Source organism: Maylandia zebra, unplaced genomic scaffold, assembly GCF_041146795.1.
Source record: "Maylandia zebra isolate NMK-2024a unplaced genomic scaffold, Mzebra_GT3a scaffold11, whole genome shotgun sequence".
Taxonomy (NCBI): domain Eukaryota; kingdom Metazoa; phylum Chordata; class Actinopteri; order Cichliformes; family Cichlidae; genus Maylandia; species Maylandia zebra.
Genome location: NW_027490041.1, coordinates 8,296,204 through 8,314,220, shown reverse-complemented (window position 1 = coordinate 8,314,220; position 18,017 = coordinate 8,296,204). Strand labels below are relative to the sequence as shown.

The 18,017-nt window shown below is 43.1% G+C and overlaps 1 long non-coding RNA gene across 1 annotated transcript; it reads right to left on the bottom strand.

Annotated features, from left to right (window-relative positions):
• Positions 1–1,756: 1,756 nt before the first annotated feature.
• LOC143415876 (uncharacterized) lies at positions 1,757–15,211 on the bottom strand. The gene is made up of 5 exons (XR_013096300.1): positions 14,657–15,211; positions 10,662–10,758; positions 7,177–7,282; positions 3,216–4,067; positions 1,757–2,890 (listed from the first exon to the last, which is right to left on the bottom strand). It is a non-coding gene; the product is annotated as an uncharacterized LOC143415876 (long non-coding RNA).
• Between the last annotated feature and the right edge of the window lie 2,806 nt (positions 15,212–18,017).

Here is an 18,017-nt window from a genome sequence, read left to right as displayed (position 1 = left end):
ACCTTAAATTCTCTCGCCGCTGCTCGATTTCCATGTTCCTCCGCGTAGCTGATGGCCTTCAGTTTAAACTGTGCTTCGTAAGCGTGTCTCTTTGCCATTTTCAGGGTTGTTAAAACAACGATGTTCTGCATACCTGTTCTTTTATACAGGTATGTGCGATAAAGTCAACGCACACACTTCACCCTTTAGCGTTCTCATGGTGTTCTCTACTACGTCCTCCTTACAACACACAGGGCGCACTGCGTTATAGGGCGCGCCGTACTTTTTGAAGAAAATCTAAGACTTTTAAGTGCGCCTTATGGTCGTGAAAATACGGTATACATTTACATACAGTGACTTGTCTTTGTAACCAAAGGGGGTTGCAAGGGGAGGTGTCTTGTAAACTATTGTTTGAAGTTTGTCAATAAAAGGAAGCGAGAGGAGGCCATCATCGGGGTCATTGTCGTGCTAGACACAGATGAGAGGCCTCCCTTGCGCAAGTAATCGATCGATCGACTGTCTTGTTTTCTTCATGATGAATAAGTCTCTAGAATTAGCGGGGCTTGTGGAAACACAGACCCAACAGAAAACTTTAACCTTGTAGACTTCATTATGTTCCAGCTGCTCTACAGACGATGTGACCTCGAACTTAAGCAGGTCGTAACGTATGTGCAGCTCAATAACTTCATAATCAGACCCTGTGGTATTTAGGCAGCAGAACAACTAAGAATAACAACTACAAATAATGTTTTTAGGTTTCTGTTGTACTGCAAGGTTCTGTACAGGAGAACCAAACCAAGAGCAAATATTACGTCTCATTTACACCTGAGCACGAAGAGCCATCAACATTTAGCAAATTGAATCATCTTTGTTTAGATGCAAGAAGAATCATATAGAAATGAAAAAGTAGAAATAGAAATCCAGAGCAAAGATATCCTCTAATTCAGCGTAGCACATGAGCAGCTGCTGCGATTCACGTAAGCATTCGGCTCGTCGCTGTTGCAGATTTTTCTCTCGCTGTTCTGGCTCACAGCGCTGCAAACACAAAAATAAATATCCCCAAAGCTGTGAAAGGGAGCTAATTAGTAAGAGTATTGTTACTCTCCGCAGGAGTAGTCCAGCAGTAGAAATCAGTCCAATAACAAGGTGTGTAACATCTAGCAGGGTGACAGAAAAACCCAGGGTAACTTCTAAGGACCTCAACGTCTCTCTCACATTGTGTTTTTTAAACATGCTTCCATTTGTCACTTCAGTCTTTACTCTGAAATACAGGAAGAGAAATTATGGCTGAAACAATTTCTCATGAAACCAGGGGTGTGGTCCAACAGTCAGTTTGGTGAGGAAGGTTCCTAACTGAGAGAAGTGACCCAGAAGTATCTGTGTAGCAGCCACAATGAATCCAGATCATGAGCTTTATTAACTGATCAAAGTCTCTTCTTTCATCTTCTGTATCATTCAGTTTGCATTGGTAATGCCCATTATTGTAATGCTTTTTTAAGACGAGCAAAACTTTATTTCACTTTGGGTTAGCTGGGATAAGTGATGGATGGAGGGAATTTTACTTCAGCCACAGAAATCCTAAACAGGAAGGAGGAGCAGAGTTACAGTGGATCACTATCCAGCAGGGAAACAAGGTTTATTTCAATTTCTTGGCCATGAGTGAGATTTACTGAGTGGGCAAATTAGGGAGACGACACCATTAGATCCTGAGCCCTCCATGTGTTAATCAAGAGACGGCTGCTGTGCTACATCCATAAATAATGAATAAATTAGGAGCTAAAGCTGAAAGGACAGTTTATTTGTACCATCTTCACGTGAACACATTCAAGAACATCACAGATGAAGAAACATTAAAAACTTCCACACTACATAAAGCAAGAAAAATAGTTTTTCTTTCAGGTGGTTTCAGAAAAACAGAAACATCAAACATCTCCAAGACTCTCTTTGAAAGAACTAAAAACCTTTGTTCTCATGGTCCAATCATGAGTGAACTCCCCGATGAAGCCTTGTGTGCTAAAACATGTCAGAGTTTTAAAGGTTAAACATGAGTTTCCAAAACGTTTTGCTGGAGAACAATGAACTATTTGACTGAGTTTCAATCATTTACAGATGAGCAAAACCAGGACAGAGAAAAAAGGACAAAACTGACTCAGTAAAAAACAGAAAAGAAGATCCCATGTAGATCTGTATTATGTAGAAGTTCAGCCCAACAACCAGTTCAGTTCAACACAAGTTTAAATGATTCTATCTGAACTCTGTGGAGCCTGATCTCAAGCTTTTTGAGTCTGACACAGAAACCAGAGGATCTTTCTGTGTCTTCAGATTCACTGTGATCCAGTGATGGGAGTGATTTCAGCCCTGAGTGATCGCGCTGATGTTTGCACAGAGCAGACAATGAGGTGAATGTTTGGGCACATTGGTAACAGTGAAACAGTTTATTAGTAACGTGGGATCGTTTGTGTTCAGAGTATGAACTGAGATTCCTGAAGCTCTTGTCACACTGGTCACAGCTGTAGTTTCCTTCCATGTGTGTACGTTCATGAATGTTACGATGACCTGACTGTGAGAAGCTTCTCTCACAGTGTCTGCACTTGTGTGGTTTCTCTCCTGTGTGGACTCGTTTGTGTGATTTAAGCTGACCTGCAGTGGTGAAGGATGACCCACACTGATCACAGAGGTGCTTTTTAACCCCACTGTGAATCAGTTCATGTTGTTTTAAGTGATTTGTTGTGGTGAAGCTTCTCCCACATTCTTTGCAGTATTTCAGTTTGTCTCCAGTGTGTCTACGTTGATGTACTTTTAGGGTATTTTGCTGACTGAAAGTTTTTCCACAGAGGTCACAATGAAAGTCTTTCCCACCACCACAGTGATGACAGGGTTGAGAACTGGATCCATCTGTGTCGCTCTGCTTCTAAACAAAGACACAAAGACAGTGTAAGTCAGTCCTTCAACATTTGTATCCTGAACGTCGCCTGAAATAAAGAGCATCTCTGCAAACGTCCAACTACATTTGACTGTTTCAGTTAACACACTCAGTTTACTGGGCTGCAATAACTACAATACTACCACCATAATACTACAGTAATACTAAAATCATAACTGAAAGGAAAATCTGAATAATCACTCAGAGCTGCTTTTCCATGCAGTAGAATTGCTAACATGCTAACACAGTTTAATGAGCAGAGTTGTTCCAAACAGTCAGGCTAAAATGACAAGATAACAATATAAATACATACCTCACAGTAACTGCACTTGTAGAGTCTCTTTCTGGTGTGGATCTGTTGGTGTCGTCTCAGGTGATGTGGAGTTTTAAAAGTCTTCTCACACAGGTCACATTGATAAGGTCTCTCCTCAGTGTGGGTAAACATGTGTTGTTGTAAGTGTGCGTCTGTTGTAAACTGTTTGCCACACTGATCACAGCTGTACGCTTTAACTCCACTGTGAACTGTGAGTTGGTGTCTTGTTAGGGAACCCTTCCTGGAAAAAGAATTTCCACACAAGTCACAGCTGAACGGTCTCTCTCCAGTGTGGATGACCTGATGCTGTTTTAGTGAAGCCTTCAGAGTAAACTCCATCCCACACTCGTCACAGCTGTATGCCTTAATTCCAGAGTGGGTAACTAGATGACTCTGTAAGTGGCTACTGCGAGTAAAAGCTCTGCCACACTCGTCACAGCTGTATGCCTTAATTCCAGAGTGGGTAACTAGATGACTCTGTAAGTTGCTACTGTGAGTAAAAGCTCTGCCACACTGATCACAGCTGTATGCCTTAATTCCAGAGTGGGTAACTAGATGACTCTGTAAGTGGCTACTGTGAGTAAAAGCTCTGCCACACTGATCACAGCTGTACGCTTTAACTCCACTGTGGATGAGTTGGTGTGTTTTTAGGTGACCCTTCAAGGAAAAAGACTTTCCACACAAGTCACAGCTGAACGGTCTCTCTCCAGTGTGGATGACCTGATGCCGTTTTAGTGAAGCCCTCACAGTAAAACCCTTCCCACACTCATCACAGGTGTGTTTTTTCTCTCCCTTTCTTCTGTGAGGTTTGTCGGCCTCCTGAGAGCGCTGACTTCTGGCTCCATGTTGGTCCTGCAGTGACAGAGATACAAACAGAGGCAGTGAGTGAAATGCAGTCGTGGAACAAACTCAACCTTCAAACTCCATTAACACTAGTTTTAAACCTGAAGGTGGAGCGTGGCACCAAACACCTTAAAGGTCTCTCATCCCCACCTGCTGGTAGTTCTAACACATTACATCCAACCTGCTGTTAAAGATAATTCATGACTAGGGATGGGTACCGGTGTCATGGCACCGGTTCTGACATAAACGGTAGTAACCAGACTGAAAAGCAGCGCACATTTCGGTGCTTTATTTCGGTGCTTTTTTTTTCCTGAGCTGTGATACACTTCTAGCCAATCATTTTACGTTTCCGAGGATAGTAGGCGGGGCCAGGTACGTACGTTCTGTTAGAGCAGAGCTACAGATTAAAAATGCCCAAGGCGAAGCGGTCAAAAGTCTGGCTGTACTTCACAGCAAAATATGCAAACTCAGCAGCCTGCAACAAGTGCTTTAAGCTGATACTGTGATACTGTCAAAGGAGGTAACACCTCAAATCCGATGAAACACCTGGCGATGCATAGCGTGTTTTTTTTTAAAAGCCGAGAAATGCGCCGTATTTGATGGCAGCAGCAGCCGTTCTTCTCTGTTGTTCGCGTGTAATTTACGTTGAGTAGGCTAACCACGTTATTACATTAATGCATGTAAGGTGAACTAGCAAACATCATCATAGCTACATGCGGCTGTCTTCTTGTTTGATGGCAGATGCTCCCTTCACCCTGGCCAAAAAGGCTAAAATGACCAAAGAAAAAGAGGGAAACAGCTAAACATGAGAGGTTTTTGGACAAAGTTTGTGTTTTTTCCATTGTTTAAGCACTGCTTCCAGCTAAGAGTGATACCATATATGCCCCATAGCTGCAGAAAAGGCTAACATTGTTATCTTTTTACATAAAACCAGCTGAACATGAGAGGTTTTTGGACCAATTTTGTGTTCTCCATTCTTTAAGCACCGGTTTGAGCACCGGTTTGAGCACCGGCACCGTTTCAAAAGTACCGATTTGGCACCGGTATCGGATAAAACCTAAACGATACCCATCCCTATTCATGACTGTTCAAACACTAAAATCATGCCCATCCCTCCTGATTGTACACACACACACACACACACACACACACACACACACACACACACACACACACACACACACTATTTTATAATTTAGATTATTTTGTTGTTTCCTATTACATATTTCTATAATTTGTATAGATTTATACAGAATTATTCAGTGATAATAAATCCTATGTTTGTTTATTCTAAAGGAACCCCGTTAGCTTCCACAACAGATGTTGCTCGTCTTCCGTCAAATACTCACATAAAATATTACACAATAAAGTGGATTCAAGATATCCACATAATTTCACTCTTACATCCACAGTGAGGTTTCACAATTGTTCAAATATAAGCAATCAATAATAATAATAATAATATTTCTCTGTCAGCCTTCTCGGTTACGAATCGTCTTCTGCTTCTCTGTCATGCGGCGTCCCACAGGGCTCAATTTTAGGGCCACTGCTCTTTTCACTGTATCTATTGCCTCTGGGTTCTATCCTTAGAAGGCATGGGATCTCATTTCATTGTTATGCCGATGACTGCCAAATTTATTTGCCACTAAAACACAAGGATGGCATCTCCATAAAACCTATAAAACCTATAACCTTATAAATAAAATTGAATTTAATATATTCTGAGGTAAGTTGATCTATAGTGTTACATCATATTCTATAAGGATGTTATGTGTTTGTAGACTTTCTGCCCAGTTTGACCCATTTAGCAGACGTCAGCCTGTTTAAGGCTCTGATATCTATTCTGTGTGACTTAAAGCAGTTATGACATGGTCTGATTTTCTCACCCAATAAAGGAATATTTCATATATCAGTCTACTCTTCATTCTATCAGACACAGTTATCACAGCTCCTACATTTGCTTTTTACACATATATGTAAGCACTGAGCCACATTTAGTACCAACATATTAAATGAACAATATTTGTCTCTTATATATGATACATCTGTATACACACTGTCACAGATACTTGTCTGTGAGTGAAGTGATTAATATAATAACTATAATATTGGCCATATCATATTTACATTACCACAGTGAGATGACTTTAGTCTCATGAACAACATCAGCTAATTGTTATTTACAGCTAATCTTAAACGACTGTTCAGCACAGAAATGAAGCCCAACAATCATGTTTCACAGTCCTGTGGTCTCAGCCTCAGATACTCATCAAATCACACAGAGCTCATGTAGAAACAAATGAACTAAATATGTTCTCCTTCATTTCTGTCAAACAAAGCTGTATGAAACGTTTCCAGCTGTTAGTATCATGGTTGCTAGGCAACCTGGGCAGCGCGACGGAGGCTAGACGTCCCATTTCACGAGCCTACGAGCCTCGCACTTCGGCCTTAGCGGTCTTTGAGTACGCGGCCCTTGAGGACTTTAAAGCTGCAGAACCTGAATCGGGATACAGCCATGATGATCTCCAGCCTCGTGCTCGCCAACATTCTCACCTGAGTTAAGAAGACGATCACTGAAATGGTCTCAGCAGGTCCTTTGATGACAGCAATGAAATGCAGCGGTAAGGCTTTTTGGGGATTAAGTTCGTTTTCATGGCAAAGAAGGACGATGCAGTTCATCTGATCACTCCTCATAACATTCTGGAGTGCAGGCAAAATGCTATTATAAAAACTTAAGCAGCAACTTCTCCAGGTTCCAATATTTATGCAATTCTCAAACCTTTTGGCCACGACTGTATAACCTCTTCTGAAGTTTAGTGGATATTATACATGGTTATGCTCAGGATGTGTCGGCCAGTTTCCACTGGAAACGCCTTTTGGTTAAACTGTCAGCGAGGAATTTGCATTTGCACTGTTACATTTTTATATAACTTTAATGCACATAAACAACAGCTGCTTGTTTCAGTGAAAATACATTGATGGGTTTTTAATAAAGTTGTGCAGCTGTAAAGTATTTTGTCTGGTGTCAATTCTATCGTCAGCTACATCGTTATGGCAAATGTTCAAATGTATATGGTGATAAATATCTTTGGTCATATGGTCCTGCTCTGTCTGTCACCTTCTGTGTTGAGCTCATTGTTTCCTCTGTAGTGGCTGAGCTGAGTCCAAGTAGCTGAAAATGTTCCTCTGCTGCTCCGTCAGACTCTCCTCCTCCTGCTGATCAGCTGGGACACAAAACAGATCTTTGTTAGGCTCCACACTGCACTGAAGAGTCAAAGTGTCTCATATGTTCATCTGACAAGTAAAAGAACACATTTTTGTTTCCCGAGGTGGGCAACTTGTTGGAAACAAACACAAAAGGTTTGAGCACTGATACCTGCCATTGCTGGCATTGAAAGATGCAACGCCAGCAATGTGGATTGTCAAGACTCAAACCAATCATCAAGCAAAGACAACAGGGATCATTTGTTTCTGTTTATTTAGCATTCACAGCATTTGTAGTTGCCTTCTGTGCAGGGGAAGTCCACGCACACTGTGTGGTACCGCCATCCGCAGAAGGTGCATTCAACCTCTGTAAGAGAAACGAGGTTGTCTGAGACTGAAATGATATTAACTAAAGAAGTGGTGATTTGTAAAACTTCAAGTGTATGATAAGGTGAAAACAAATACACAACTGCATGTCATGTAGTTGAAGGTTTTTTTTCTTTTGGAAGACCGGAAAACACTGAAAGTTACAAATTAGTCCTTTATTTATCCAGGTAAAAAAAAATCTCATTGAGATTAAAAATCTCATTTCCAAGAGAGACCTGGCGTCATGGCAACACAAGTCACATACCACACAGGTATATAACATTTAAAACAAACACAATATCCCAACGTGTGTCACGAGTAAATCTGGCTGTATAACAAACAGAAACAAGTGATCCTGCTGTCTTTGCTCAATGGTTGGTTTGAGTCTTGACAATCCACATTGCTGCCATCTTTCAATATGTTGAATGCACCAGTGTAAGTGCAGCCACTCAGACTCAATGTGTTCATAGAAACAGGTGCAGATGTGTCACGAGTTCATCCAGCAGTAGCTATGGCACTTGGCCACAGGGGGCAGCAGTGGACTGACCTGCATTCGAGACTGCTCCAGCTGCTCTGTGACAGTCAGTAGATCTGCTACAAATTGCAGATCATATGCAAGTTTTGGAAATGACATTATAAATATTCCTAACTTAGCCACGGCAGCATTGTTGATGTATTACCTATATACTACAAATTATTCCACCTGCTGAAAAGTGGATCTAATGTGGGCGGACTCACACTTAGCAAATAAACCTGTGATGTGAGAATGTAATCAAACTGTTGATCAGAGGCAAAGTAATTTAAAGTTTATGATGCTATCGTCTAATGTTAGCTGACATGATGTTAGCTTGTAAACTTATGTTGTTGTCTGGGTCTCATGTCTGATCTGATGATAATAACTGTGACAACACAGAGATTAAATAAAGGACGTTGGTGGGACTTCTTATGTTAGAACTATAACTTCAGTTAAGGAGTGAGACGTAAGGTGACAAGGAGAATGAAGAGAATGAGAAAGAAGTAACTGGGAAGAGAAAATGAAAACACAAATTTGAAATGATCAAATTTGTGTTAACAGATGATGGTGATTTTAAAAATTCAAGTAATTTAAAGGTTTTATCCTATTTGCTGTTGTTTTTTTCATATTCTTCTATTTGCAAGAGGTTATTAATAAAACAGGTTCTCTTTCTGGTTTCTCTTTTTGGACGCACTCTCTACAGCTTATCACATCCAAAATGGCGGATGTCAAGTACAAAACCTCGACAGAAACAATCAGCAAGAATTTTAGCATCAGTCCAAAATAAAACTGTCCAACTACAGAGTTTTAAAATCCAACTAAACTATGAACAGAGATCTTTTACAAATAGGCTATTGATGAGATGACAGTGGTAACAAAAACGTACACATCCGCGCACACAGACAAAATGGCGGGAGAGCGTTTAACGGTCGACCTCATGAGTCCGTTACCGTGAACTATGGAGCGGCAGATTTGTGCTGGAACTGAGCTGCACACAGCTGATGTTAGCCAGGAAACATTACACACTGCTAACGTTACCTTCACACGGAGCTCCACACGGAGACGATCAGCGTCAGGCACAAACACCAAGTTCAGAAAAGAGGAACTTTGAGCAGGAAGGAAAGAGTCAGAGCGGCGTTTGAGGACACGTTTACAACCACGAACATCAGAATCTGTCTGTGCTGCATTCAAGTGCAAGTTGGAAACTCACTAATCTCTGTCATGTTGTTCAAAGATGATTTATTTCTGCTGGTTTTCTTGTTTGAAACACAAACATGTGTCAGCACTTTGTTGTTCTTCACCCTGCAGCATTTGAATATTTCAGGAGTAAACTGATCATAAATTCATGAAGTCATGACTGAAAGTGCAGACTGAGAGTGGATCACATGATGTTTGAGGTGTGTCATGTGACATGTTCAGTATTGTCACACATGTCTAGATTGTCCCTGATATCATAGCTGCTCAAACACTGATGATTATATTTGAAGAATTATTCCTGATGGCAGCAAAGTTTGAATAGAGCTCTCTGTCTGTGCTGATTTGTCGCCCTCTGGAGGTCAAAGCACAAACTGCATGATGTCACTGTAACCACCACGGTGACAGGAAGTGTTTTTAAATGATGAAATATGTCAGTGATGCTGATAGTGTGTTCATCACAGACGTTCAGGCTTCATGTTGACATGAATCAAAGTTAATGTCATTATGGACCAAGGACAGTACTCTGGGTCTCCTGCAGAACAACTCGAGCTGTGATACCTGAATGAAGAGCCTCTGCTGCTTTAAAGAAGGAGGCTCGAGGCAGCGGTGAGGTGCAGACCAACCAGCTTTTATTCAGCAACTTTAACAGAAGGATCAGAAAAATAAAACTATACAGCACAGTGATGCTGACTGAAGCCACAGCATTAAACTAAACAAGCATCTGATCATCTTTAACAACATCTAATAAATAATGACAACTATTTAATCCTGTATTTCCTACAATAAAGCCTGTTCAGATATTTGTTGCTGATGGAAATGTAAAAGGCTCCCAGGAACCAAAGGACAAAAACAGAGGCAACAGTCACAGCTGCAAAGGATCCCCTAACACATAAACTGGTTCGAAGATATTTTCTAGCTCTGCAGAGGAGCTTGATTGCACGGACAGTAAAAAGTGGATTCAATAACAGCAGCGAGCGCTGAGTGATATAACGGTGCTGCGAGCAGCAGTGCAAAGGCTCACACAGAGACAGCAGCTACACTGTGTGTGGATGTGATCCACAGTCACAGCTGTGGGTTTCAGTCAGTGTGTCTCTAACTTCATGGTCACATTTCAAAGCTTATTGGAGCCAGAAGATGTTCAAGTAAAAGATTTATTGCTGTACTCGTCTACCAGGATAACAGGAGGTTCATAAAGCTGTGTAATACTTCAGCTTTACATCATGGAGTAGTAGTTGTGTCCCTTTGTGTTTATTAGTGTGTTCACACGTCTACTTTAACTTCACTCTGTAATGAAAGGATTCAAATCACTGATAAATACATACATGCTGACTCTGAGTCTCAGTGAAGGAGGAAAGGATGGATGAAGGCAGCCTAGTGTGGGTCATGTGTGTCCAGCAGTCATCCAGGGCCTGGATCCATCTGTAACAGGAAGACAAAGTCCAGCCTGTAATCATCCTATCAGGCACAGCGTTTCCATCCAGCATCCTGACGACGTTAACAACCCGTCAAACGTCTCCTCTGGTCCACAGAAGTCACACTTCCTGTGTCATGTTTACCTTTTTAAGTGTGCTATTCAAGCCTGTGTGACCAACTCTGACTCTCCAGATTCCATCCTGGTCTCTGCTGCAGCTTCTTCTACACGACTGTTTTCTGTATAATAATATCTGCCTTTCCCGTCTCTGTCCCAGTGTGCCTGCCACTCGTCCTTCATCTTTACCTTCATTATACTCTTCACCTCACTTTCACTGTATTTTATAGTCAAACCTGCACGACTTCTTCTTGCTGCACCTTTTTAAACTTATCGTCCTGTTCATTGCATCAACACCGATATTCACAGGGAGCCATAAGAAATCCACTTCTATCCCTCTGTGTTTGATTCTATACAGTAAATGAAGTATATCAAAAACAATATGTTGCCTAGAGTCTGAAGACATATCACCTGTGCTCACTAGCACGCTGCTAGAGTCCCAGCAAACCACATACCTCCATATTGGTGCGTCCTCCACACAGTTCAAGCCAGTAACATCACTACCAGCTCCCAGTATAAACTGCCACATCATCTGTAATTCTTTTACTCATCACCAAACTTATTTGTGGGAGAACAAATGCAGCAGCCGTTCTTTTATCTGACAGTGTTGACGCATCAGTAAATATCCTCACATGACCTGAGGACTTTCCCACTATATGAACCTGCTTTTAGTCGCCCCTCCTCCCTCGCCACAAGCTTCCTTTACAACATAACTTATAAAAAACAACTTTATTGACAATCAGCAATAACAATTACAGACAGTCTAGAAGAAGAATCACATGATCAAGGAGCAGAAGTTTATGGTTTTAATAGCTTTTACATTTTGGGAAAGTTTTAAAAACATTGTTTGGTTTTCTTTCTAAAGCGTTGAAAGGACGGCTTTGCATCAGAACAGTAAGATCAGCAAATGAATCCATTAAAGTTCTTTTGCCTTGTTTGCAAAAGAAGCCAAACAACATTTGTGTTACAAAGAGAGACTTCAGAACAGATCAAAGATCACAAACATCAGGCACTGATGGAAACAGCCAAACACAGAAACAGAGGCACCAGCAGGTGAAGGAGGCCTGTTGTAGAAATGACTCTGAGTGCTCAGGTAGAAACGCATGAAGAACCAGTGCGTCTAATATTTGGAAACCAGTCTGTGTTTGAGCGTCCTGGATGAAACACAGATCATGTTGCAGAGCGAGGACGTCGTCTTTCCTCCTGAGTGTGTAACTACAGGACGTGTGCAGAAGGTTTAATCATCCTCCTGACAGTTACTGATGAACGAGTCCTTCAGGGAGGCTCCAGGATCACTGTGGCTTTTACCAGCTGCTGCTAAACTGAGAGGTGTTGCTGCTTCATGTGTGAAGATGTTTGCATGGCTTTAACAGTGCAGACGTTCCTCATGTGCACCCATTTCATATGTTTTATTGTGATGTTTAGTAACATCTGCTTTCCTCCTTCAGGCAGACGATAAAGTGAGCTCAGCCTTAAACATGTGGAGAGAACGTTTGACCGACAGTCCTGGGACGACTGCAGAACAATGGTTTGTTTTTAATGATAAAGTTTCATAATGGAAATAAATGCTGAGCCTGTTTCATGATGTTGGCCCTGCAGCATCAGGCAGGATTAATACTGTAACAAACGTGTGTCACAGTTATAATGACTTTAAATGAAGACTTGGGTTGGATGGAGATGTCAGCTGGATTTGTGCTGACTGTCACTTTAAATGTTTTCAGTTCAGCTTCTAAATCTACTTTTGTATAATGTTTGCTGAGTTTTGCACTTCATGACGCTTTTAAGAAGAGCCAATAAATCCTGACTTTACACAAAAATAAAGGTTTAATGTGTTTAGTGTGACAGTGGAGGAGAGCGCACATAATAAGAGTCATTAACAGAATGGTGACAATTATAATCTGTCTCATTTTAGGAGCAGCTCACAGGCACAACAGACTACAGAGCAATCAAAGCACCAGTTAAACGTCCATGTGACCGGCTTACAGCCAATGAACAATCAGTCCCCACTGTCCCCACCAACATCACTGTACTGGAAAGACTGTGCTGCCATGGTCAGAGATGAACTGGTACTAAAATGTAAGGCAGCTGATGTGTGTGGCCTTAGCAGCACAAATGCATCACGGCTGCAACGCTGCAGTGTGTTTAAACATTTGAACATTTCTGTGGCTTCAAACCAGCAGCTCCTCTGTACTCAGTCGTGTTTGTGTGTCTGTCAAAGTGATTGTTGTCTTTAAAAAGCCTTTTGTGTTTGAGTTTTGTGAGCAGTGCCGAGCTTCTCTGTAGTCTAAGCTGAGTCGATATATTTGATTCCATGTTTGGTGTGATTTTCAAAGTCAGCAGCAGCAAACGCTGAACAAGCAAAGTTTGGGCCCATCAGAGACAGCAGTGGACCTGCTGACCTGTAGGTGTTGGAGGTGTTTGTGTGCAGCTGTGGGTCGGTCAGCTTTATTTCACTTATCCATGACAGAGCGCTGTTAGCTGTGAGTTAGCATCCACTGAGCTGTTTCATCTACTCTGTCACTGCCAGCAAGCAGAGCCCAGGGTTGGCTTCATAAGCTGGACGTGGCCTTGCTCAAGGGCACTTTAGCAGCACGTTCCCAGCAGTAACAGAGGGATTCAAACTGGTGACCCTGGAGTAGGAATCACCCAGAAAAGTCACCTTATGCCAGAAGTTTTACTGAGACGGGAACAACATTACAGCTCTGATGTCATTGACCTGTGCAGTGAGGACATATTGAACTGTGAGGACACAGCTTATAGGTTCAACACTGACCCTGGGTCAGCATGTGCAGGTGACATGGTGTTGGTGTCACCACTACAGACAGCTCAGGTTCAACTGGTTCTTCTTTGATTTGCTTCTATAGCACAAAGGTTGACACCAGTCTGGTCCAGTTAGCATCTGAATCCATAAACGTGTGAGCTCGTCCCACCAGAGGACGTCAGCATCATGGGGATAATGTCTACAGCAGGAAAACACAGGGACAGTTGGGTTTGCTGCACATCTGGAACACACAGTTAGCTCAGATATGTTCATGTCGCTAACACCAATACAGTGACTGAGTGCTCTATAGCAGCTAATGCTAACAACTGTAACACTGCTGTTTGTCATGGTTTTCAGACCAAATGATAACAAAACGTTGGGAAAAGTGAAATATTGGAACATGAAATCATAAATTATTACATTTAAACAACAATAATACAGCTAAATTCCCCCTGTTGGCTCATAAGCTGCTCACCTGGATGCTACATCAGTGCAGTCCTCTCTGAACATTAGATAATCAACACACACACACTTATTGTTGAGAGGCTGACTTCACTAAACTCACAGAAACTCTTAAGAAGCTCCTCAAATGATGACTTTGGAGTTTTGTGTTACTGTCAGTGTATAAAAGCTAGAAAAGGAAGAAAAGCAGGAGAAATGATCAAAGTGCTGCTGTGTGTAGGAAGAACTACAACATGTTAGTGAGAAACACAAACAGGGTGTGAAACACACTCCAGAGGAAACGCTGTGTGCAGGCTGTCTGTGACTTCCTGTGTCTCTGCCACAGACTGGGACAGACACCAGTGAAACCAGTCACTGTGGTCATGTGCTTGTAGCCAGCAGCCTGTGATGTGAGGCTGCTTGAGTCAGTCGTCTGCTTCCACCATGTAAACCTTGGTGTCTCCTACATGCACAGATGTTTCCTGCAGACTGTGCTGCTCCAGCTGTCACACAGATGTTGAATCAGCAACATCTGTGTCACGTCCTCCCTGGTCCCACAGATAACAGGCTGCATACAAGAGGCTCACCTCTGCTACCTGCTGCTCCACTCCCCATCGCTGTTTTGGCCACGCCTCCCGTTGGTCAGCAGGTAAAGGTGAAGCCTGGGACATGGAAGCCTTTACAGCAGAGCTTCATGGGCCTGTCCAGCAGCAGGCTGAGGAGAGAAAGGTGACAGAGTTCGCTGTTACAAACAGTTTCTCAGCTTTGATCTAAAAGAGCTTCTTTCCTGTTAAAGCAGCTGAGAGTGAGCACATGTTCTCCCCCTGAGGTTCTCATGACAGAGGAAGAACTCACAGCTGAGGAGGACCAGGATCTCCATCCACTCACAGTCCCTGCAAACAAAACCACCATTTGAACTTTAACATTTGCTACGTGTGCACACAGTAAGTGATGGAGGATGAACTGGTCCTGTCTCTGTTGGTGGGCTCGTATACTGGCAGGAAGGAAGCTTCTCTGGGATTTCTCAGGCTTTTCCCCGCAGCACGCCGTGTGATAAATACTCACAAATACTCACAAACGTGTCGTTTCATGCGTCGGTCAAACACTCGACGCCCAGCTGGAAACACTTCAGGGAAGTTCATCTGCCCGAGATTCAGAAAAGTCACAGAAAATGTCAAATTGTTGTGACATAGATGTTTATCAAATCAAATCACTTTTGTTGTCACATCACATGTGCAGGTACACTGGTACAGCACATGTGGGTGAAATTCTTGTGTGCGAGCTGCACAAGCAACAGAGGTGTGCAGGACGATAGGATATGATCATGGTCACAGCGCAGCCCCAGTGATGTTAAACACAGAGGCTTCAAACCTGTCGTTGCTTCATCACTGTGGACGTTTAAAGATGGATGTAACCATTTAATTATGGTTACATAATTAATTATGTAATTAATTATGCAATGGGAGACAATGGGAGACAATGGGAGGTCGGACCTCCACGCGCTCTCCGGACAAAGACGCCGTAAAAAATGTAATAAAGAACACCAAAAAAAAGTTTCTGTAGAGTTAACGGCTCTGCGTTTCCAACAGAGGGAGGGAAATCTGGGAGGATGTTTATTTTAAAAACCCTTATACATCAGGTTCTTGTTCTCTGCAGCTTTCAGCAGAATTTCCTCACCAATGTGGTAGTAGTGCAATCTCAAGATGATGGGCCGAGGAAGATGACTTTGTTTGGGACGCTGGCGATTCGCTCTATGTGCTCGATCGATGAGTGGCTTCTCCTCGAGAGATAGCGCCTCCGCCAACAGGTGTGAACCAACTCAGTCATCTTGGGTCCCTCTGTGCCTTCTGGTATTCCTGCAGTTCTTAAATTATTCCTCCTGGAGTGCCTCAAGAGCTCCACATCTCTCATCTAACTTCTTTACCTCCGCAGACAAACGCTCCACAGTGGCCTGGAGAGTGGCGATGGTGTCAGAGTGGTTCGAGGCACAGTCCTGCAGTTCAGTCAAAGTGTTATCATGCCTGGCCACGTCGCTTTTTATGTCCGAAATTGAGGGCTGGATGCTCTGGTTCAAGGATGATATCTCGCCTCCTATGGTGGTAGAAATCTCTAATATGCAAGTGTCCAGTGCTAGTTAGTTAGTTCTAGTTCTAGTGGTTAGTGGGGCTTTATTTGATGATTCTAGTGTGTGTTACATTGTTGTCATATTGTTGAGTCGCAGAGCTGTACAGTGTTACAGTTTCTGTAGAGTCTGGTATAAGGAACTCAGATCCCTCTGTGAATAATGTTCACTGAAACTGATCTGTAGTTAATGAACTAGTCAGGATTTACACTAGAGAACGTTTCTGCCATTACATGGCCTGTATTTGTAGAGCGCTTTACTCGTCCCTGAGGACCCCAAAGTGCTTCACACATCCAGTCATCCACCCATTCACACACTGGTGATGGCAAGCTTGTAGCCACAGCCACCCTGGGGCGCACCGACAGAGGCGAGGCTGCCGGACACTGGCGCCACCGGGCCCTCTGACCACCACCAGTAGGCAACGGGTGAAGTGTCTCGCCCAAGGACACAACGACCGAGACTGTCCAAGCCAGGGCTCGAACCGGCAACCTTCCGATTACAAGACGAGCTGCCAACTCTTGAGCCACGATCGGCCCACATATTGTTGTCTTTTGTTGCAGACACCAAGTGTTGAGATCCTGTCTCAACCTCCTACATTCTTCCAGCAGGTTACACATTATTTTTTGTATTTGGAATCAAATATATGTGTCAGTTGGGCCTAGTGCAGGGGTCAGCAACCTTTAACACCCAAAGAGCCTTTTGGACCCGGTTTCCACACAAAGGGTCAGGGTTCGGGAAAACACTGGGAGCCGCAAATACTTTGTGACATCTAAAATGAAGATAACACTGTGTATATTGTTTTTACCTTTATGCTTTGTGTGAACAACTACAGTGTGTTGCTTATGAAATCCATGAAGTGCTACAGAGAAAATTACATTTGATTTATGTAATGAACACATTTTGAGCTCTTAAAGAAATATAACAAAGGAAAGCTGAACTACAATGATCCATGTAGCAAACACAAACTGTTATATCGCCTTTGGGCTTTTGGAGCCTTGACCTGACTTTTAAAAAAGGCGCGTTCATGCAAACATCGTCGGGTCTGCCGTGATATGTTTACAACGGGACTTCTGCTCCTGAACCTCTGCGCACAGCGTCTGCAGGTAAGGTAACTTTATTTAAGTAACTTTATTTATACCCAAAGGCAAGGTAAATTTGCTTTATAGAAAAATGACAGCATTTGACATCCCTTTAAAAACACACATACTTAGTAAATATATAAAACTCACTGTGACACATACTTTAATATTTCGAATCAAAAACAGTTCTTATTTAATTCAGTGACAGCAACGGGGACAAAGCTGTTTTTATAACGCTTTGTCCTGCATCTCGGAAATAGAAACCTCCGTCCTGCATGGGGGCCCGGCCCTGGAGCAGGGTGCCGCCGGTGCATCGAGCCGCCTGGGGGGCTCTTCAACTGGTGGGGGGGATGGTCACATCTTGCAGGAGCTTTCTTCTCTCAGGAACTCTCTGCAGGAGGGGGAGATACAGGAGAGGTGGAGGAAGATCTCAGCCTGGGCGTTTACCGTCTTATGTAGTCTGGAAGATGTGTGGTTGGTGGGGTGGGTGCAGTTTTCTCTGTGGTGGGGTTGGGTGGACTGTCCAGGGCTCTGTGGAGCCGGGGGGCGCTACTGCACTGGGCCCCGGTCTGATGGGCCTGGGCCCCCCTTCCCTGGCGGGTCGCGGAGGGTGGGAGTGCCTACTGGGGTCAGCGGGGGAGCTGGCCCCAGGGAGGGGTTACCTGCCCCTCCCTTCCTTCCCTCCCCATCTCCAGCTGCCTCCCTCTTCCCGCTCCTCCACAACCACCCACACATGCAGGGCCTTGG